The sequence below is a fragment of the Pinus tabuliformis genome, chromosome 6, assembly GCF_031772625.1.
Source record: "Pinus tabuliformis cultivar Carrire ecotype Pingquan chromosome 6, CPIR1, whole genome shotgun sequence".
Lineage (NCBI taxonomy): Eukaryota > Viridiplantae > Streptophyta > Pinopsida > Pinales > Pinaceae > Pinus > Pinus tabuliformis.
This window is the reverse complement of record NC_142292.1, coordinates 1492791206-1492814714: the sequence shown is the minus strand read 5'-3', so window position 1 is coordinate 1492814714 and position 23509 is coordinate 1492791206. Positions and strand designations below refer to the sequence as shown.

Sequence of the window (23509 nt, the reverse complement as noted above, 5' to 3'; positions counted from 1 at the left end):
TATCGGCAGCCAGCATTGTTATATCTCACAAGAGAAAATTACTCTGACATAGCTACTGAGCATGGGAATGCCCGACTCAGGACATGATTTTAGCAGTTTATATATATGTATGTTGTTGTATCAGGTTTTCCCTTGCCGCCCAAAGCTTCTCTCTCTAAAAAATTTTGATAGAAAATTACAGTTTTACTAAAGTATTTCAGCCATCGTCTCTGCCTCTGATCTCACACTTTAGGGGGCATCTATTATAGGACAAAATGACCTCCTCATCAACTTAGAGGTGAAAGATAGCATGACTGAAGCAAAGACCACAATTGCAGGCCTTGAATCCACACTAACGCTGGTTTTGCACTGCTAACTTGCTTTATAAAGCTTGTTACCAAGGGGAGCTAACCTGCTTTATAAAGCTTGTTACTAAGGGGAGCTAACATGCTTTATAGAGGAGCGTTATTCACCTTGCTAACTCAAGTTGTTAGACCAAGGGGATTGTTAGTGAAACTAAGAGATGTTCAAAGGGACAAGCCAACGAATTTCCTCACAAATATTTAGATATTTATCCCTGTATTTGCTCAAGAAAAGCAGGGAAAGTCCCAAAAATCAAACTATTTGGGGAAATTCCAATCTAAAAAAGGAGGCAAAAGGGAAAGAGCTGGAATAAGAGGTAGGTTCATTGCTTTTTCCCTAATGAACTCTAGAAGGAGCTTGGAAGCCCTAACTCGATTGCTACATAAGCAGTGAGAGGGCCATTGTGAAAGGGGTCAGAGCATTTGAAAGGATAGCCCACTAAGTTGTTGTGAATTGTCATACACTTGAAGAAGTGAGCTAAAAGAGAGAGACAGAGGAAGAAGGGGCAAGGGAAGGTTGATACAATGGATGGTTGTAATCACTCTTCCATTATAAATATAGAATTGTAGTTGTGTTCCCTACTCCATAGTGTCGGTAACATTGTTCATTGAGTTGTTCATTTCGATACTTGTTGAGTTGAGTAGTTTAAGTTGTATACAAGTATATGTTCATTGTGCATTCTTATATTAGTTTTCAATATTGTATGCTATGATTGTGTTTGCCATTCCTTTGTGCAAGAATTGTCTTGGAGCTAGCTTTGAAGGAGTTCTTCCCGGCTGCATAGAAATCTCCAAACAAATCTAGAAGGAGACTTGGGGTAATCCTCTTTCCATACTTTGTCAACTTATATTTGATAGATGAACATGTGTATAACTTCTTAGCTTCTGCAGATAATCTTATAGTTTGTTGAAGGTCCCAAGAAGACCTTTGAGGGTAGTTTTCATTCTCCATACACCGTGCATTTTAATCCATAACAACAGACCATACCCAGCTGCAGCAGATCAATGATCAAATCGACATCCTCTAGGCTTAGGTTGACAGCATTGAGGAGGAGTCAGCGAAGACAAAAAGGATGTTATACAAAAAAATGACCTCCTCATCAACTCAAAGGTGAAAGACAGCATGATTGAAGCAAATACCAGAATTGCAGGTCATCAATCCACACTAATGCTGGTTGTGCACTGCTAACCTGCTTTATAAAGCTTGTCACCAAGCCTAGGGGAGTGTTAGTGACCCTGCTAACTCAAGTTGTTAGACTAGGGGCAGCATTAGTGAAACTAAGAGATGTTCAGTGGGTCAAGCCAATGAAACTTCTCATAAATATCTAGATATTTATCCCTAAATTTGCTCAAGTAAAGCAGGGAAATTCCCAAAAATCAAACTATTTGGGGAAATTCTAGTCTGAAAAAGAAGGAAAATGGTAAAGCGCTGGAAAAATAGCTAGGTTCATTTATTTTTCCCTAATGAAATCCATGAGGAGCTTGGCAGCCCTAACTCGATTGCTACATAAGTAGTGAGAGGGCCATTGTGAAAGGGGTTAGAGCATTTGAAAGGATAGCCTAGTAAGCTGTTATGAACTGTCATACACTTGAAGAAGTGAGCTGAAAGAGAGAGAGAGAGAGAAGAAGAAGGGGCAAGGGCAGACTAATACAATGGATGGTTGTAATCACTCTTCTGTTATTAATACAGAACTGCAGTTGTGTTCCCTACTCCATGGTGTCAGTAACATTGTTCATTGAGTTGTTCATTTCGATACTTGTTTAGATGAGTGGTTTAGTTGTATGCAAATAGATGTTCATTGTGCATTCTCATATTAGTTTTCAAGACTATACGTTGTCATTGTGTTTGCCTTTCCTTTGTGCAGGAATTGATTTGGAGCCGGCTTTGAGTGAGTCCTTCTTGGCTGCATAGCGATCTCCAAACAAATCTAGAAGAGACTTGAGGTAATCCTCTTTCCATACTTTGTTAACTTATATTTGATAGATGAACATGTGTATAACTTGGTAGATTCTGTAGATAATATTACAATCTGTCAAAGGTCCCAGGAAGGCCTTTGAGGGTAGTTTTCATCTTCCATACACCGTGCATTTTACCCCATAGCAAAATTGGCGACTCCGCTGGGGACTATACATCTAGTTCCTGGTTTACCTTGACTCTTCTCAGTTCTCTCTTCCTTCTAAGAGCTCCCTATTCTTCAGCAATCCTTTTCTGATCCACCAAATATCTTGTTGCATCCTACTTGTATACATTCATATCAGAAACTGATCTTGGAAACCCTTGTTGTGAAATATTTCCCACACTAACGCAGGTTACCAGGCTACACAGAGCTTTATAAAGCACTATGCCTGTGTATAGGGAGCGTTAGTGACCCTACTAACTCTTTGTAACCATTGTTACAGAGCGTTAGTCTCCCTTTGCCTTCATTTCCAGTAGTATCTGTGGACCAAAAGGGATGGAAAATCTTCTCATGGGCTGAAATAAGATCTATAACTATATTATGTCAGCAAAATTGGTGTCTTAGAAATTTATTTTTAGGAAAAAGTTTTGGTTTTTCTCTCTTAAAAAACATTTTTCTGAAAGAAATACTGACATTTTGTACTCATCCTTCTGTTTAAATAGTTGTGAGTTGCTTCATTTTGGTTTTTAGTAGTTGTTAGGAAATATTGGAAAAGAATCTTTTGGTTATGCATGTGTTGAAAGACTATAGATGCACAAACGAATCTATGAATATGTGAAAAAGATGAATATGTAAAATAAAGCTTGTTTGCATCAAAATTGAAAAAAAAAATTAGAGCATTGTTTTGCATGATTTATTGAGTCAAGAGTCTCACCATATTTCATATGTCAACACCCCTACCGAAGACAATAATCAAAGTACACATAAAATTTACATTAAAATCAATTAGTTACACTTTTGAGCAAACCAACATTAGCTAGGCTAGGATCTTGGGATAAGCTTGTGAGTGAACTGCCCAAGGAAACCAAAACTAGTGTCATTAATGAGCGAAAAATTTCTTATGCACTCATATTAGCGGGACCACTCCATTAACAACGAAGCGAAATACGAGACAACATCGCACTGTAATTGAAGGTAGCTCACATTCTCTTACAAATCCTTTGGGCATTCTATGTATTGGGGGTCCCTTCGGGGATTTAAGAACTGAGTCGGGACTGAGGTATCCTGCGCACACAGCATGCTGTTTATGACTATGTCCCCTCGGGTGATCCCGGGTGATGTCTGTGATTTGAGGTATCTCTAGTGGCCAAACTTCTAGGTACTTACACAAGGTCACTGGGACGAGTTGTCTTGGTACCTAACACGGACGGATCTACTCTGTCTTCAGTTTTTGGGAGGGTGCTCATCTTCATGAGAGTACTTGGCCCCTCAATCTGAGGTTCGAGTGAAGATCTAGTGTAAATGTAACCGTACATTTGGCCATCCTTCTCTGTTATTCATTGAGATAATGGGTTTCATCTCCAACGATTGGTGCTTATCAGATGAGGTAATTTCCCTCTATTTGTTGATTGACATATTTAGTGTATTTTTTATATTTTTAGGTACTTGAGTGCTATCATTTGAGACTTTAAAGAATATCAAAATAAAAATTTATTTTTAAAATTAACGGTCATTGTGGCTACATCGAGCCCTCGTCGTCACTCTAGACAATTGTTTGGACTTCCTCCACTCATTGTGGAAGATCCGTCGAGTTCCACTGAACCAGATTCCTCATCTTCGATGGATCAGTCTCCTAGATCTTATAGGGGATCTGTTTGGACAACCGACGATTCAAGTTTGCCAGAGGATTTCTTTACCGAGGGATTTCTTCCCCCCTTTAACCCTCCGCTCATGGATCCGTTGGAACCTGTCTTGGCTCCCGTGGTACCTATACTTCCTGCTTTAGTAGGTGGAACATTCCCATCTATCCAGTCGACGCCTAACGGGTTGTGGAACTTTAGGGACACTTTTGGTCCTTTACCACTCCCCCAGTTGACAGTCATCACAACACTGGTAATGTGGAATCCCACTATTCCATTTGTCCCAGGTACAACTACTCACACGACACCCTCTATGAGTGGAACCTAGCAGATGCTAGGTTCCACCCCTATGGTGCCACACTATATATCTTCGACAAGTGCCACATATAGTGCTCCTTATAACACTCAATGCGGCACTATGGGTGTGGTTCCCATTTACCAACAACATGGTCGGCTGCCAATGTACAGTTCAAACCCCCAGATTCATATACCTTGGGGGTTCCCAATATGCACATGCCGGTAGGGAACGTAATAGTTCCCCCTCTATTCTTAGGCATGCATGGTCAGTCGCTAATTGACATGAGTGTTTCCTTTGTCAATCAAGGCCAAATGGTCAGTTCTATGTCAGACAGGAATCCACAAGGGGTTCCCAACCAGTCCATGGGGGCACCCTACTCACATACTCAAATGAGTCAAGGGGGCACCGCTTATACTAGGGGCAATTCCATACCCCAGTATCAAATCCTCATGGAAATCCACTCTACAACACCATACCTCAAAGCAACTGCTACACCACACAACCCATGTACACCATGGGGAACCAAATGATGGGAGGAGCGCAAAGCTCCTCAAGTCATCCGTCATCACCATGGTCTGAGTCAGGGGCACCTAACTCTCTGCCGTTTTTGGAAACGTTGGATATCCCCGACTTATACAAGTTGACAAATGATCCCATCTATCACAACTTACAATGGTTGTTGATCCTGCATAAAATACCAATGGACATCCCAAAGTTCGATGGAAAATAAGGGGAGGATAGAGGCACCCATATCACCACCTACTACAAAATCTTATTGTAAACCAACTGCAAGCCCCGCAAGGGGCAACGATGGTTTGCAACATCCTTCAACTGTTGAAGGATCTTCTACCATTTTCACATCTGAAACAGTAGAACTCACCACAAGAGCCAAATCTTATGGAGCTCCTGTCGCTCCTGCAGCAGAACCATCATTAGGTCAAAACCCATCGCCGCCCAATGATAGTTGAGGACTTTGTAATTCGACCCCCAAAATGGGCACTTTGATGTACAATGCACAATACATCTGCACGTGCCACCCAACACTACAACATTGTAAAGGATTTGGCGCAAGTGCCATCAGCTATGTCGGCGCTCAAAGTATTACAAACATGCCCAACACAACGGAAAGCTTTGCTTTCGGCTATTGGTGGTATCGACCCAAAGGATTCCACGCTTGCTATTTTCGACATGGACAAGTGTAAACCTCCCCTTTCTCACCAGCTTGCATTCCAGGTGCATATAACTTTGAAAGGTAAAGGTATACATAGAACTATCATCAACGAAGGTGCTTCTACCCATGTCATGTCAGCTTCATGTTGGCTCGCCCTAGGTTCTCCAACCCTATCCCTGCCATCGAACTCCCTTAAAGCTTTTGACGGCTACACCTTTATCCAAAAATGATACCTAGCTAGTTTTCCCATCACTTTGTGTGGGAAAACCGTAATGGTGGACATAGAAGTCGTAGACAAAAAACTCAACTATAATCTCTTGCTGGGTCACAGCTGGACATATGCCATGACGGTTGCCATATCTACTATCTTTCCCATCATCCAATTCCCATTGGATGGAAAGGTAGTTACAGTAGATCAGTTGTCTTTCTGCACCCCTGATTATTCACCATTACCAAGTGGCTTAGTACCCTTAGTAGGAGGTGGAACTGACTCTTATGTCAGTTTAGGTATCGGTCTACTGAAGGCTTCTTCCCTCATGGGTTGTTTACCTCTTCAACGATCGAAGGTTTCAAAGATGGTCAATATGCTTTTGTCTATTCCTCATGAACAGACCGATCCATGGATCCTACCAGCTCCTTCAGACATTGACACATACGGAGAGAAAATGCCGTTGTCAATAGCTGAATCGGCCTACCAAGCCATTCAATTTGCATTCGAATCTCCGGTCACTTTGGTTTCTGCCAATGGTACAACTGCCCCTCCGATAACCGCTCCTTCTTTCGATCCACTCAATCAAGTCCTACTTATGGACGAAGCTATTAGAGAGATCATGAGTTTAGAAGAGTGACCTTGGGAGGATTCGCACCAACATGTTTCGATATCTGATTCTGACATGATGCCTCTTAAAATCCCTTCCCCTGACATACCATAAATCATTTCCTCACCCTGTACGATCCTCCAAACTTTGGAGGTGGAAGGAAACATGGGAAATATTTCAAAAACATTGCTCATAAATATTTCTGTCATGATAGGCATCGTGGACAACATGCAGGTTGGAGCTAATCGCAATCCTAAGGGAATTATGAGCTTCACCTCCCCGTTTAGGGATTTCTACGATGTTTTTCCTTGGTCTTATGAGGAAATGCATGGCATAAACCCTTCTATTTTCAAGCATGAGATCAAGGAAGGTCGAACATTGTTTTTATGGTATTTTTCTTGCTCGTTAATTCGAAAAATCCTCAAGTCTGATTCTTCAGGCTTGTTAAAGTACCATGAAGAAGATAAAGCATTCTTTTTATTGTATTTTTCTTGCCCATTAATCCGAAAAACCTCGAGTCTCCTTCTTTGGGATCATTAAAATACTACAAAGACAATAGAGCACTTTTTGAGATATTTTATTACTCTTTAAAAAATATAACATCTACGAGTTTTTATCATTGAACTCGTTAAATCTATGCGACGATAGATAGAGCACTTTTAGAGATATTTTATTGCTCTTTAAAAAATATAAACATCTCTGAGTTTTCATCGTTAAGCTTGTTAAATATTTGCGACAATGGACAGAGCACTTTTCGTGATATTTTATTTCTCTTTAAAAGATAAGAAACATTTCCGAATTTTCATCATTGCGCTCGTTAAATCTATACAACAATGCTCTGAGCAACTCTTTTTTGATCCTTTTCCATCTCATTAAACTGAAAAGGACCAAGGGAGAATTCTTTTTAGGCGTTTTTTTCTCGCTCTTTAAACTGAAAAATACTGAGCTTAGTCTTTCTGCTCGTTAAACCTGATGAAGATGACCCGAGCATTCTTTTAGGTACTTTTCTCACTCGTTAAACCGAAAAATCCTGAGTTTTTGTTACTGGGCTCATTAAAAATATACGGCAGCAGCAAGAGCACTTTCTTTTTTGGGACCGTTTCTCGCTCTTAAATTGAAAAATCCTCGAATTTTCCCCCTCCTTCGAGGTCGTAAAACTATGAAGAAGGGATGAGCCATTCTTTTCCCTGTTTTTCTCGCTCACTAAACTAAAAAAGATACCCTGAGTTTTCTTCATTTGAATCATTAAAATTTTTAATGAAGGTATTGAGTTTGTTGTCGCGTGACTCATTAAAACTTCACGACGAAAAATGAGTTTAGTCCGTCACCTTGTACTCGTAACAACATGTGGTCAACATCTATTGAAAATAGGTTTTTATTTATTCGGGTTCAATAGATTAGCTTACAAAAAAGTAACCGATTCGGGTATACTATTAACCTTTTGTCACACCTGGTTAACAACTATGACAAAGGGACCACCATGGAGTCTCTCTTTACGATCTTTTCAGATTCTCTAAATATGAAAAGACCACTAAGTTGTCTAGTCTAGACTCTTTAAATTACACAGACAAGATATAGAGTTGTTCTTTTTACGGTACTTTTCATACTCTTAAAAGATGAAAAAATTGATGAGTTTGCCTATCTGGACTCATTAAACTAATCAGATAGGGCAAAGAGTCGCTCTTTTTTCAGTCCTTTTCAGACTCTTTAAACATGAAAAGACCGATGAGTTTACCCTTCTGGACTCATAAATTAATCAGACTGCATTGATTTCAGTGTAGTTGTTGATTTTTTATTTGATTTAGCTAGATTTATGATGTACATTAATTTCAAAGTAATTAAATTAATAACGTGCATTGATTTCAGTCTAAATACAATTTTTTTTATTATTAATGACGTGCATTGATTTATGTGTTACAATAATTCAATCGTAAATAAAATACTTAAGTTTTAATCTTAAATAAAATGTTCACTTGAAATGTTTTCCATCATTCAACAATGTTTGTCGCTTTGCATTCAAATAAGATAATAGAAGAGAACTACCATTGAAACTTATTTTAGGCTTAACATTCCTTAAGTCACAATGATTGACTTTGGAGAAAACTACTACTAATATTGAAGAAAAAGAGAGACAAGGTATGACGTTTACTGCAATAGTGCAAATTAATTATTTGAATGATCTATGATTTCAACTACCCTTTTCATATGATCCATATGAAAAGATGACAAAACTAACAGGTGTGACAATAAGAACAAAAGAAGAAAATAATTTGTGATTGATCGCAATGAAGACTATTTGTAATTGACTACATTCTTATTATTCACATTTTTTGTCATTCAACACTGTCACATTACCACTATGCATTCAAAAATTTTATTTCATCAATTTTCATCATTAAAGTTATTAATAGTCTCTATCATCTCAACAAACTGAGGTCATTACGTAAATTTACAATGAAAATGACCATATTAATATTATACATATTTAACATATTTAAAATGATCATAATAATTAGATGTTCAACAAATTTTCCACGGCTACACGACTAAAACTAACCTAGATCCATCTTAACCCCAAATCTATCAAGCTCTGAGAGGGATCCATTAGGGGAATTTTGAGGTCTAAAATGAGCCTCCTAAGAAAAATGTACAACCAAAAAAAACTTTATAAAAACCAATAGGATTCAAGATGATGATGTCAACCATGGGGGATGATTCACCATTTTTGCAGTAAAAAAGTAAGAAGATTAAAAATAATAAAATAATAAAACTACTTTTTTCAACTCGTATTTTCAACTTATCTCCCTAAGGTTTTACTCAAATTTCGAGTGAGAGTGCTCGTTAGATGAAAAATTTTATTCATCATCCAAGGAGTACCCATGTGGCATACATTTAATGGATCTTGCTACACGAAAAATGAGGAATACATGAAAAAATGTGATTACAATCACATTTTTCATTTATTTCCCATTTTTCATGTGGCAGAGTCCATTGAAAGTATGAAACATGGGTACTCCTTGGACGAGGAATCAAATTTTGCATCCAATGAGTGTTGCCACTCGAACTTTGAGTAAACCCATAGGGAGATATGTTGAAAATATGAGTTGAAAAAATAGCTTTTTCTTTTTTCCCTCTAAAATTTGATGATGTACTGTAATCTTATTTTATTATTTCCACTATTATTTTATAATTTCCTTAGGAGACCCATTTTTTACCTCAAAACTCCCCTAATGAATCTCTCGAAGTGCAAACCTTTCCTCAAGTTTTGCACTCAAAAAAAGGTTTGCATCTCAACATATTCGATCCCTCCTCACACTTGATAGATCCATGGTTAATATGGATCTAAGCTAGTTAATATACATTTCCCAGTTTTAATTAAAAAATAAAATATATATATATATATATATATATATATATATATATATATATATATTTAAAATATTTATAACACATTTTCTCATAGAAACCTAAAAAATTAAATAACTTGTTCTCCAACAACCAAATTCCATAATTTTCTATTACCTATAATCAAATATTGCTTCCTGTCACTTTGTTTTAATTGTAAACCTTCAAAAATTGAGTGAATTGTGCCCCTTTCATAATAATGTTCCTTTGACAGTTTCATAATGAGGCGTTGCTCCTTATAAATTTTTGTCCTCGATCAATCAGTGTAACTTAGCATGACAATCTGAGATTTTTAGTGTTAAATTTGTAACAACTTTGTGGGCCTCATTTATGGTTACCATTTATTCTCCCTTAAGAACAGTCTCGATTCAATTATCATGATATTTCCCGAGAGAGAGACGATTCTTTCAATTCAATGATGCTTCTGCTCCCTAGTTAGGAATGACTCTTGAGAACTCATCAATCATAGGTTGGATTCTTATGGCCTTTGGAGTTGCTACCATTACATTGCATGGCAGGGTGCATTTTAAATGCTGAAAACCGTATAAGTTGAGCAAAAGTCAAGTTGAATATATCAATGTTACACGACTTGTACTCGTATAAGACTCGAGAATGACCCGTATAAGACTCGACAGAAAAAAATAAAAAATAAAAATAAAAATAAAAAATAAATAAATGCATAAAAATTAAAAAATTAAAATTAAAATTAAAAATAAAATAAAATAAAATAATAAATAAATAAATAGAATAAATAGAATAGAATAAAATAAATAAATAAATAAAAATAAAAATAAAAATAAAAAATAAAAATAAAAATAAAAATAGATCTCCACAAAATGAATTTTGAGTGGGTCCAAGGGCCTTATGCGGGTCCTATATGAGTCACATGCGATTCTTCACGGGTTCAATATGAGTAGATGGGTTCTATGCTAGTTTGAACGAGTACAAGTAGAGACCAAGGGTCCTATGCGAGTGACCTGTTTTGTTATAAAACCCATCAAGACCTGCGGGTACTCATGTGTCTTATAAGAGTCCTTATAAACTTAAATATATTACATATAAGGCATGTTGTCCATGTAAATTCATGTTTTTATTTCATAAATTATATAAGAATATACATCAGTCGTGTACACATGCATTCATAATGTATATACAAAACGACATGGGATCCACTCAACAGTCCATCTTTAATAAATTATAAAGCAGAATGAATAGTTTGAGTTGATATGAAAGTAAGGTGCACATGAAAGAGAAGTAAAAGGAAAATTACAAGGTACATATCCAAACCCTTAAATTGAAATTGATAATCAAATAATAAAATTTTATGGGTCTAAGCCAACCATGACAAGATATACTTTTATTAATATTATTAAAATATTTTTTAAACTGCACAAAATGTTAGGAAGCTTATTCAAAGGCCTTGAATGGGATTAGATTTCAATGGGAAAATATAATTTTCAAGTGTTGAGGGTGATTTGGAATGGATTGGTGGATGGCGGCATGAACTAAAGTTTTTTTTTTATTTTATTTATTTATTTTTTTTTTTTGGGTTAATTATGTTGTTTTTTTGGGTTAATTATGTTGATAAATATTTTTTAGATTAATTTTTTAATCAAAATTTTGATTTTATTGTTAAGAATAAAAATGGTTGCATATGTTTATAATCTCTTTACATGAATGGAGTTTTAAATACTAAATTCCTTTCATTTCTAAATCCATGATTATCTTTTCACATTTTCAAACAACAGCCAATGCCCATCATCATTCACTAGCTGTGACTTAACCTATTATGTTGGGGTCATTCACGATTTTGATAGTAAATTTCCCTCTATAACTTATGGTAGTCATCGGTATCCTGTGAATCTTTCCATGATGGCAGGCTCAGGTATTTCCCAAAGCAACTTTTGAAGGCGCCCCAGCATAATAAAATATGACATGTCCATGGTCCACAATTTCATTTGAATATTGTTGGTTAGGTAGAGACGAGGAACACAAAATTAACACACATATAACACAAGAAGTTCATTGAAGAATGGATTCATAAGCTAATTGAACAAAATGACGAGACTCTTAAAACAACAACTGGAATAAAAGAATTAAATTGAGTGGTGAATGAGAAAAATGAACATGATTATGATTTTACATGTAAGCCTAATTATGATCTTGAGTGTCTACAGGAAAAAAAAACAGTACCTCATGATGAAAGTGAAGAGAAGGACATGGAAGTTTCTAAGAACAAGGAAGAATGTATTGAAACACCTTTTTAGCGATGGAGTCAATAAGAGATAAGATTATGCTATCAAGAAATATGGAAAAAGGAAACTCAAGAATATGACGCATAAGAAGCAGAGAAAATAAGACAATTTGAAGATGAAGAGTTGTGGCAATAGTCTATAGTTGAACGAATCTTTGAAGAAGATGTTGTAGAAGACATGACCAGATATTGTTTTTCAACACAAATTCAAGACAAGTCAAAGAAAAATTGCAGCAACAATGAGTAAAGAAATATGGAGCTTACAACAAGAACATGTAACAAAGAATGAGACAATTTCAAGAATATAGAATTTGGAAGAAATGAAAAAGAAAATGTTAAATTGTAATAGTATTGAGCTTTTGTAAGCCTAGCTGAGGCATAGACCAGAAGGCATGTTTGAGTGATGATTGAATCAATTTTTTTTGTAATCCTAGCATCCATAGTTGAGTCATGTTGGAGTTATGTTGAGTCATATGGTAGTAATTAAGGGGGACTGTTGGAAATAGTAATTATTCTCACATGAAGATATAGCAAAATCCAATTCGAGTGATGCATGAAGAGATAAGTTGAGTTAAGTGTAGTCTAGATGTAGAGTGTGATTTAACTGAGTTAAGTGTGAGTTACGTTGAGTTCAGTCTATATTTGGAGAAGTCCAAATTTAGTGTGTGTTTGCATATTGAAGTTATTTTGAGCCAGTCACTAGCTGAAAAATAAAAATACTCTTCACCCAAAACACTGACATGCTTGAAAAAACAAAAACATTTGTAGATAAACAAACCTTTTCAAAACCCTAAACACACTTTCCAATAAACTTTTTTTTTTTAATTCTATACCATTTTTTTAATATAAAAAAACAACGTTTTTTAAAACTTCCATACATTTTTTTTTAATATAAAAGAAAACTTAAAAAAGAATATCCAGTCGAGTAAACCTCCCAGCCCTTCAACAAACACCTTTTATAAGCTTCTCTATTAACCTTTATAATAAATTTTTTTGACTAAACCTAAAACAATTTTAAAATATAGCCGCCTTTTTTTAATATATTAAAAGACGCCTCATGAAACAAACATTAGATCACATGAAAATCTACTTGGGCTCGTGATTCCAAAAATGGTGATGGGTCATTCATATCTGGAAACCCAACCATGAAGTTGATATCCATGTCCTCGATGTTTTATTTCTGAAATGCCTTAGAAAGCATTCAATGCCCAAATTTTCGGACCAATGCAAAGATCGACGAGATTGCTTGCTTGATTCTTGTAAGAATAAAATTTCATCTTCATATGATCTGAAATATCTTGAAATCTCTTGGCTTCTACAGCTATTGATGGCAAGTTCAATCTTCCTCTCGTTGCAATCCACACTTGTAGAGAATATGTGCATGGTGTCTATCACCTTCTATGGATTTTAATCGTTGGTGATAAAGATAATGAGAGTAGAGCACTGGGGATATATCAATCAATGAGCAATGGATGGAAATGGGGATATCAATTGCCAGAAAAATTCAAAGGTGCTGGAACAAGGCTTACGCGAAACTTTAATCAAACAAAGACATGGAGAACGTGTTGGGTCTACTGCATATCACAATTTTCAGACTCTCCCTTAGAGAGATTGGATTATGAGTAAGAATCCATTTTATTTCTTCTCTAATCTTGATCCAAAATTACTCTCTTTTGCTTTGTTTATATTTGCAGTGTTTTGTTTTGTGAATGAATGAGCACAATTATAGAGAATGACCTGTTTAAGTAGAATTGGAGATCAAGAACAAAGTAAAATATCTCAGTACATATTGCTCAAATGGGCATTGGCCTTTCTGATTGGCCTCTGCGTTGGCGTCATTGCAGCATTTGTTAACCTTGCAGTAGAGAACATTGCAAGGTTTAAGATGCTTGTTGCCTCTAGATTGATACTATAGAATAGGTACAATATTAAATCTCTTTAATTTATGAAGCTCTACTCTAGTTCAATGGGTTTGTGCTTGTGTCCATATTCAAAGCATAGTTACACTGAATTGATGGATCATCCTATTTCGCTTTTCCTACAATGATCAATTCATTCTTTTATATTGATCCAGATAGAGAAGTTGTGTTAGTTTGTATTGAATTTCTACCAGATTAGAATTCGACTAGTTCAATTGAGTAAAAATATTTGTTGTTAGGTGTTGTCGCAGAGTGTAGTGCTCAGTTCTATTTTTTTGACAATTGGTTGAAATGTATTAAACATTAGGTATATCTTGGGTTGTTTTTTACAATTGGTTGAAATGTATTAAACATTAGGTATATCTTGGGTTTTTCAATGTTCGGTGGTGCTAATCTAGCACTAATTTTATTGGCGGTAGCGCTTACTGCCTATATTGCACCAACAACAGCAAGGGCTGGTGTGCCAGAAATCAAGGCTTATCGGAATGGGGTGGATCTGCTAGTGGTTACTGCATATCAAGTTCAAGTGAATTCCCATTAAAAGATCTGTACATGATTATGCTCAAATGGAGCCCTGTTTCCAAGGCCCACAAAAAATCTAACTAAATTATGGGAGCTTTTATCTAGTTAGTGTGTGGAGAATGTCACAGAGAATGGTAGCTATGTTTTCCATTATCTACAGATGTGAATGCTGAAATGTAACCATTTTTGGGTTTCAATTGTTTGTTAATGGGTGGTATATTTTGGGTGTGTGCAGGTATTTGGAAGTATATGTGTTGTGTCTGCTGGGTTGGATCTAGGGAAGGAAGGTCCCCTGATTCACACAGGGTCTTGCATTGCATCTCTTTTAGGGCACGGTGGCTCAAGGAATTATTACACTACTACACCAATGGCACTTTTAAGACATTTTTTTAAGACAAAAGAAATATTTTGGCTTAAAAAGTCACTTTTTATTTTAATTATTTTACATTAAAGTTTAATATCAATTGAATTGTCTTAAATATAAAATTTAAGACAAAGACAATTTGAGAAAAAAATATTTTAAGACAAATTTATGTTTAAGACAAAAACAACTTAAGGAAAATATATTTTAAGAGAAAATTTTAAATTTAAGACAAAAACAGTGTAAGACAAAAATATTTTAAGACAAAACTTTATATTTAAGACAAAAACAGTTTAAGACAAAAATATTTTAAGACAAAAAGAGTTTGAGACAAAAATATTTTAAGACAAAACTTTATTTTAAGACAAAAATAGTTTAAGACAAAATTATTTTAAAACACAACTTTATATTTGAGACAAAAACAGATTGAGACAAAAATATTTAAAACAACTTTATATTTGAGACAATGACCACTTAAGATGAAACCCATTTAAGACAATTAACAATTAAGATAAAAACATATCAATTTAAGAAAATATTATCTAACAACTACAAAATTGACTCTGACAATGCACCCTAAGTCCGCCAGCTTGCGGGCTACTACTGTATCGCACTTATACCAACGTTGTTATTTCACTTTCCAGTCATGTTATCTTATATAAAGACAACAACTTGTTGGGCTCTTCATTTTGTGGGGGTAGCCGACTCTGAAGAATGTGAAAACTTTCCCTGGAAAGATTTCCCATACATTAATTACTCTTTTGTCCCTTCAATCTCTGTTGATACGATTAGAGACAACTTGTATGTATTTACATTCGACACTACTACACAGAGGGGAATTTTATAAGACAAAATAAATCTTTTGTCTTAAAATTTTCAATATGAGGTGCTAGTAGAAAAGGTAAAGGATTAGGGGTTCGTCTTTACACTATTGATGGGTTCTTCAAGAAGTAGAGCGATGGAGGTTGACAACAACTAATGGGATTTAGAGCGATGGAGGTTGACAACAACTAATGGGATTTAGGGCGATGGAGGCCGAAAATAGAGGTGTACGTTGTGAGAGGAGCGATGGAGGCACTTTCGATGAATGTGGGTAGGTGGTAACATAGTTGAAGTATTTTCAGGGTCTCCATCGATTGTGTTTTGATATGCGTTTTTTTACTGTTTTATTTATTTTGAACGCTACTTATATCCATTGGTTGTTGTTATTAGCACATTGTTGTGTTGGATTGGCAACATGGATTAGATTCACCTAAAGGATTGTTGAAAAATGCAGCAAGAAATTCTCAATTTGATTTTGCCTTGATTAAATTGAGAAAAATTGAATTTCCACATCAGCAGACAACTTGGATGCAATTAGCTTGTATGACATGGCTTGTGTCACCCATTTTACTCAATAAATTCGAGTTGGAGGAGTTAGAGTTCAGTTAAGCATGTGTGATTGCTAATTTGTAGCAATCAAAGTCAATTATCTCAAGTTGTTTTCAATTAAACTAGTTCTAACTGTTGGAGGAACTAGTGGAAGGCTAGTTGTGTAGTGGGAATTCAATCAAATGCAGTGATCATCTAGTTAACTGATCAATCAGCCCAAAATAGCTAGGGCATGCAAAGAATTCGAGTTCCCCAGCTATGGTGGAGATTCTAAGGCAGTGTAACATTAGTTGTAGACTAGTCTTAAGTGTACAGGTGTTGCATGCAGTCACATGATCAACCTTAGGAATTGCGCAATCCATTTTGGAAAAAAAACCTAAATAATAGGGGCCTAATTTCTGAAGGAATTACACAAGGAAATAAGGGCTCAAGAAGAGGTATAAAGCAACAAAGTTTGGGTTTGAGCTTCTTAGTGCGCAAAGAGATAAGTTATTCACTTACAGGTTGTGCATAGTTGAGTAAAGAAATTGTAATACATCTATATTCATCAGATTGATGCAAGAAGGCATTAGAGTTTTTAGCATATTTCTTTCCCCAGGAAAAATATTTTGTGCATGTGTTTTATTTTTTATTTCATGTCTAAATTTTTTGTTTAGAATTGCGAATTAACTTCTGTAGAGCAGTAGAGTATGTTTGTGTCTTATGATTTTGAAAAAACTTCATGAGAAGTTGCAAATCTACACCATAATTTCTATATTGTATCATAGCAAGGTTCACATTGAAGCAGGAATTTCGAATTTGTTTCTCAAGAGGTTTGAATTTGTAGTTTAGCGTAGCAAGATCTCTTAGGAGCTGAGAAGATGACCTTCAACAGGGTGAGTCTAGAGTATGCCTTGGAAGGCAGATCTAATTTCATTGACTGGAAGGATCGCATGGAGGAGGTATTCAATTACAATGGATTGCTAGAATACATTAAGAGAGATGTTATAAAACCAACAAAATCTGATGCCCAAAACCTTGCTCAGTGGAAGAAAGTTGTAGCCAAGGTGTGGAGAATAATATTGGAGGGAGTACATGACCAAATTGTCAGCAATCTCCATAGGAAAGAAAATCCTTATGCAATGTGGTAGGCACTGACAAATCTGTTCTAGAATAGTAGTGACCACAAAAAGTTGGTGCTTAAGGATAAACTTTGAAATATCAAGATGTAGAAGAATGACTTTATCCTGCAATATCTGAGGAGGTTCACACAAGTTTGTGATGAGCTTGCAGGAGTTGGTGTTACTGTTTCAAATGATGACTTGGTAAGAATAGCCCTTTTGGGCCTTCCCAAGAGTTGGCATAGCTATCAATATTAAGTGAATGGGAGGGAGAAACTACCGAATAGGGAACACTTATGGTACGATTTGGTACAGGAGGAAATAAGGCAGAATACCAAAGATGGGACCTCATCCAAGGGCAAGGATGAAGAAAACTTTGCATTGGTTGGAAAGGGAAAGAAGGGAAAACGGAAGAAATCTCAAACTAGACCAGAATCCAGCCAAGGGGGAAGAAGAAAGGTTTGTGAAAAAATTAAATGCTTCCATTGTCATGAATACGAGCACTATGCCACGAAGTTCCCACAAAAAAGGAAAGCAAGAAGACCTTAGGAGGAGTAGTGGGTGAAGCCTTGGCTTCACAGTTCGACCTTGACTTTACCCTTATCGCATGCATGTCCAACACAGTGATGGGGAGCGTGTGGTACTTGGACTCAGATGCATTGTTCCACATGACAGGGTGTAGAGATTTTTTCAGTGACCTAGAGGAGAAATATCTCCAGATGCACATTAAGCGACAAAAGGTACAACATGACCAGTATTGGTAAAGTCACCTTTCAGAGGGATTCAAGCTACCCTCTGAGGATCAAGGATGTCATGTTTGTTCTATGCCTAAAGAAAAATCTCATCTCTATTGCAGTTTTGGAAGACCGTGGTTATGACGTGATCTTCAACAAAGGAAAAACATTCCTGAGACACATAGCCATGAGACAGGTGAATAATATCGAGGTTTGTGTGAAGAATCTATATAAGTTAGATGTGGAAGATTGTGTTTCATTAAGCACTAAGGAAGAGAAAGTGCAGGGCAACGATGTAGGTGAACTTTAGCACATAATACTTGGCCATTTGCATCATGGCACCTTGAATATTATACAACAAATAGCCACTAGCCTCCCTAAAGGAGCACTTGAGAAACAAGATGTATGCAAAGGATGTACCTTGGGGAAGTACATAAAAACTACATTCCATGATCGGGACAACAAAGTGCATGTAGTCTAAGAAAGGATCCACTCTGATGTTTGTGGACCTTTCTCGATAACCTCCACTGCTAGACACAAATATTTTGTCATTTTTATTGATGACTTCTCACATAAGTGTTGGATCTCTTCATGCGGAAGAAAGATGAGACATTCTCCAAATTCATAGAATTCAAGCCACTAGTTGAGAAAGAAACTAGCAAGAAGGTGAAGGCTCTCAAGAGAAATAATGGAGGTGAGTATGTGTTGAATGAATTTAAAAATTTATGTGCGAAAGAAGGCATTCGATGAGAGTTGAAAACACCCCACAACCCACATTAGAATGGGGTGGGTGAGAGAAAGAACTGTAGCATTTTGGGAGCAACGAGGGTGATGTTGCATGACCAAGGCCTACCTCTACATTTGTGGGTTGAGGCATGCAATACAATAGTCTGTTTGCAGAATTGAAGTCCTCATTGGATTCTTGGAATGATGGAGGATTTCTCGAGAATGTCGGATGTGTCGCACTTCAAGATTTTTGGAGCCTCTATTTACTACCATGTCTCCAAAGAATCAAGGAATAAGCTTTAGTCGACCACATAATTGGGGGTATTTGTGGGTTACATAGAAACTCCCCACAACTAACATGTGTACTTGTCATCACTCATAATTATAGTTGTGCGAATGGATGCAAATTTTGATGAGGAAAAAGCTATGTGGTGCTCTCTTGAGAGGGAGCTTTAGATCCCACCAAAAGATGAGATTTTAGCTCCAGACGAGGAACCTCAGGAAGTTCAATAGAGAAACCATAAATTATGTATCAGAGAGTGGAGACATTCACTAAAGTAAAAACTCTAGAAAAGGGAAAAAAAGAACTAAGGAAGTTGATTGAATTATGCAGGATGCAAGTGAGAATGTGGTATATCCTTCAAATTTGTGTAAGCAAAGGAGGTCACCCAAGAGGTACATTGGCTACATGGCTCTTATGACTAAGCTTATAGAGATTGAGGCATCCTATTTTGAGGAAGAAATAGAGCAACCTGTATGGGTTGATGCAATGGTGGAGGAATATGAATCCATTGCAAAGAACAATGTTTTGGAAAAGGTCCCAAGACTAGCATATAAATAAATAGTGGGTTTGAGATGGATCTTCAAGGTGAAGCAGGAAACAAACGGAAACATAGAGAAGTATAAGGCCAAATTTGTGGCCAAGGGGTACTCTCAAGTTGAGGGAATTGACTATGAGGAGACCTTTTCTCTTGTAGCAAGGTACTCATCCATTAGATCAATTCTTGGTCTGGCTACACAGATGGGGTGGAATATCGACCAGATGGGTGTAAAATTAACATTTCTCAATGGGGTTATTAAGGAGGAGGTGTACATAGAGTAACAAAAAGGTTTTGAGACATTTTATCAAGAGTCTCATGTGTGCAGACTCAAGTGAGTGTTGTACGATCTCAAACAAGCACCTCATTCTTGGTACACCAAGATCGATATTTATTTCACCGATTTAAGCTTCACCATAAGTGAAGTGGATGTAAACCTCATCACATATGGATAGAAGGTAAATTGCTTATTATTTCCTTATATGTTGATAATTTTATTTTAACTAGTGATGAGTAGTTGATCATATCTTGCAAGGAGGACCTTGCAAGGGAATTTGAAATGAAGGACATGGGTCTCATGCACTACTTTCTTGGGTTGGAAGTATGGCAAGGTGATGGGGAATTGTTTGTCTCTCAAGGAAAGTATGCAAATGAGATACTACAGAGATTCTACATGGAGAGTTGTAAACCCATGGAGACACCTCTAATGAACAACTAGAGGAAGGAGGATGCCACTTCAGGTGAAATGGATGCTACCATTTATCGGCAGCTAGTGGGTCCACTCATGTATCTTGTGAACACATGACCAGATATGTGTTGTGCAGTCAACCAGATAAGCCAAGCTATGGTTAGGTAAACCAAACTATTTTGGAAGGAAACTAAGCATGTTTTACTGTACCTCAGAGGCACTACCCAGTTTGGACTATGGTACAGACGAGCAGAGGGAGTGAAGTTGTGCAGCTTCACAGATGCAGATTGGGCATGAAGTCCATCAGACCGAAAGAGTAAATCAATTGGAATTTTCAGTGTTGGGTCCACAATTGTTTCTTGGTACGATAGGAAGCAAATATATGTGGTGCTCAGCTAGACAAAAGCATAATACATGGCTGCAAGTCAAGCAACACGTGAGGCGATATGGATGAGAAAGATACTTGTTGGACTATTTGGTCAGATGATGGATCCAATTGTGATAATCAGAGTTGCATCAATATATCTGAGAATAATTTATTTCATGATCAATCCAAGCATATAGATATCCAGTATAACCACATACGAGACTGTGTGTAGAGGCAGATGATGTTGCTACACTCCATTCTGACAGAGGAGCAAGATGTTGACATTTTGACAAAAGCTTTGTCAAGAGGGAAGTTCGAGTTCCATAGGTGTAGGATAGGGGTGGTTGATAATCCCTTTCTTGCAGAGAGGGAGTCTTCAAAAATGCAGTAAGAAATTCTCAATTTGATTTTTCCTTGATTAAATTGAGAAAATATGAATTTCCACATCAACGGACAACTTGGATGCAGTTGAATTGTGTGACATGGCTTGTGTCACCCGGTTTACTCAGTAAATTCAAGTTGGAGGAGTTAGAGTTTAGTTAAGCATGTATGATTGCTAATTTTTAGCAATCAAAGTCAGTTATCTCAAGTTGTTTTTAGTTAAACTAGTTCCAACTACTTGAGGAACTAGTGGAAGGCCAATTGTGTAGTGGGACTTCAGTCAAACTCAATGATCATCTAGTTAACTGATCAATCAACCCAAAATATCTAGTGCATGGAGAATTTGAGTTCCCCAGCTGTGGTGGAGATTCCAAGGCAGTGTAACATCAATTGTAGACTAGTCTTGAGTGTACAAGTGTTGCATGTAGTCAGATGATCAACCTTGGGAATTGTGCAATCCATTTTGTAAAAATACCTAAATAATAGAGACCTAATTTCTTAAGGAATTGTGCAAGGAAATATGGGCTCAAGAAGAGGTATAAATTTACTAGGTATGGGTTAGAGCCTCTCAGTGAGCAGACAAATAGGTTATTCACTTGCAGGTTGTGCTCGATTGAGCAAAGCAATTGTAATACATTTATATTCATCATATCAATGCAAGCAAACATTGGGGTTTTTAGCATATTACTTTCCCAAGGAAAAATTTTGTGTGCGTGTGTGTTATTTATTATTGCATGTCTGAAATTTTTGTTCTAAATTGTGAATTAACTTTTGTAGAGAAGTAGAGTAAGTTTGTGTCTTGTAATTTTGATTAAAACTTCACAAGTAGTTGCAAATCTACACCATAATTTCTACAAGGATGGAAGAGGCAAATTACAAAATATTCGTTAGTAGACAATATTCCTACTTCAAATATCGATGACAACTTTCACGATAAGTAGACATTGATGATCAAAGATTGGATTGTGGAAGAATTAGTCACAAAATTCACAAGTGTGGTAATTTTGGTTGCAGGTGTGTAGGTAGATGGATTAAATGTAATTTTGGCTACAGGTGTGTAGGTAGACAAGTGACAGTTACTCTTTGGTAGATTGAGCTCTTTTGATCGGTCTCTAGACTCCTTATGAATAATATTAAATCTCATATGATTTCTACTTACCCAGATGATGCATTGGTAGTGGAGATTTATCATATTTTTGTTGTTATTTTCACTGCATTGGATGCAGATTAAATATCATATATTTATGCTCCAACCTAATTATTATGGAATTAAGGATTGGAATTGACTTATAGAGAAAATCCACTATAAACTTTTATCATGGGCACACAGGTGACTCTCCCTAGGAGGAAAGCTGACTCTAGTTCGAGCAATCCTTCAGAGAATCTCTGTATATTGGCTTCATATTTTTTCTCTGCCTAAGAATATCATTAAATGTATCTTTCCAGATTCATCTTGGCATGGGACAATTTGTGTTGTAAAGGATAGAGTGGGCCTGGTTGTTGTTTACTCTATATGGAGGCGATGGATGGCCTAACTCATATATTTCGTTGATTCTCCTTAGAAAAATCAATTTAGAATTGTGTATTTAACATGATGCATTTACAGGTAGATTAGAACCACTCTTTTGTGGTTGATTATATTTGGTACTGGATTATTTAATATAAAACATTTGGACCACTTCCAATATACATTGGGGTTTTGACCCAAAGAATGCATTATTTTCCCAAGCTCCTTTTTTGTGATACATCCACCTCCATACTTGTCAAACAAGCTAAAAGCCTCCCTAAAAGACATAACCTCCATCCCATATTCCTTTACTAGATAAAACCCTTCTCTCATTTTCTGACCATGCCAATCTACCCTCCATCCCATATTCTCTCATGAGCCTTGTGTAAACCACCATTTCATTCAAGGATGGGGATTTTGATGTGTACTCTAACCATATTTGTTAGATACTTCCCCCTTTTCTTGCTTATGGTTCTTGAGTTGGCCTCCTCTAAATATGCCCTACTCTCCTTAAATTATTTGGAAGGTAGCCTTTGGTTGCTAACCCCATTTTACTCATCCAAAAGAAGCAAGAAAGAAGTTGTTAACATCATCAAGAAGTCAAGGTGATCTCCCTCTAAGACAAGGATCACTATTTGAAGGAATACATCTTCTTCAAGAAGAAATATTCTATTATCATATCATCATCAAAAGCAAGAAGGAAGCAGATTGAAGATATTGTCATCAAGGAGTATCTTCACAAGAAATTATCTTTATGCCCACATATGAATCTATCAAAATGTATTTTTGCAAGGAGAGCAATAGGTTGGTTGGGTCATCAAACTTTCTTGCATGGAAGAAGAGGACAGATTTAATCCTCATATAAAATGAAGTTGTGGAACATGTTAAGGGCTCAATCACAAAACCTCCAAAGGAAGAATCTCAATCTCTTAAAAAGTACATGAAAGGGGAAGTAAGGGCTCAAAGGATTC

At 36.5% G+C, this 23509-nt stretch overlaps 1 pseudogene; it reads left to right on the top strand.

The window, feature by feature from the left end:
* LOC149264310 (chloride channel protein CLC-c-like) overlaps positions 1 to 23509 on the top strand; it is a 51977-nt pseudogene that overhangs the window by 8713 nt on the left and 19755 nt on the right.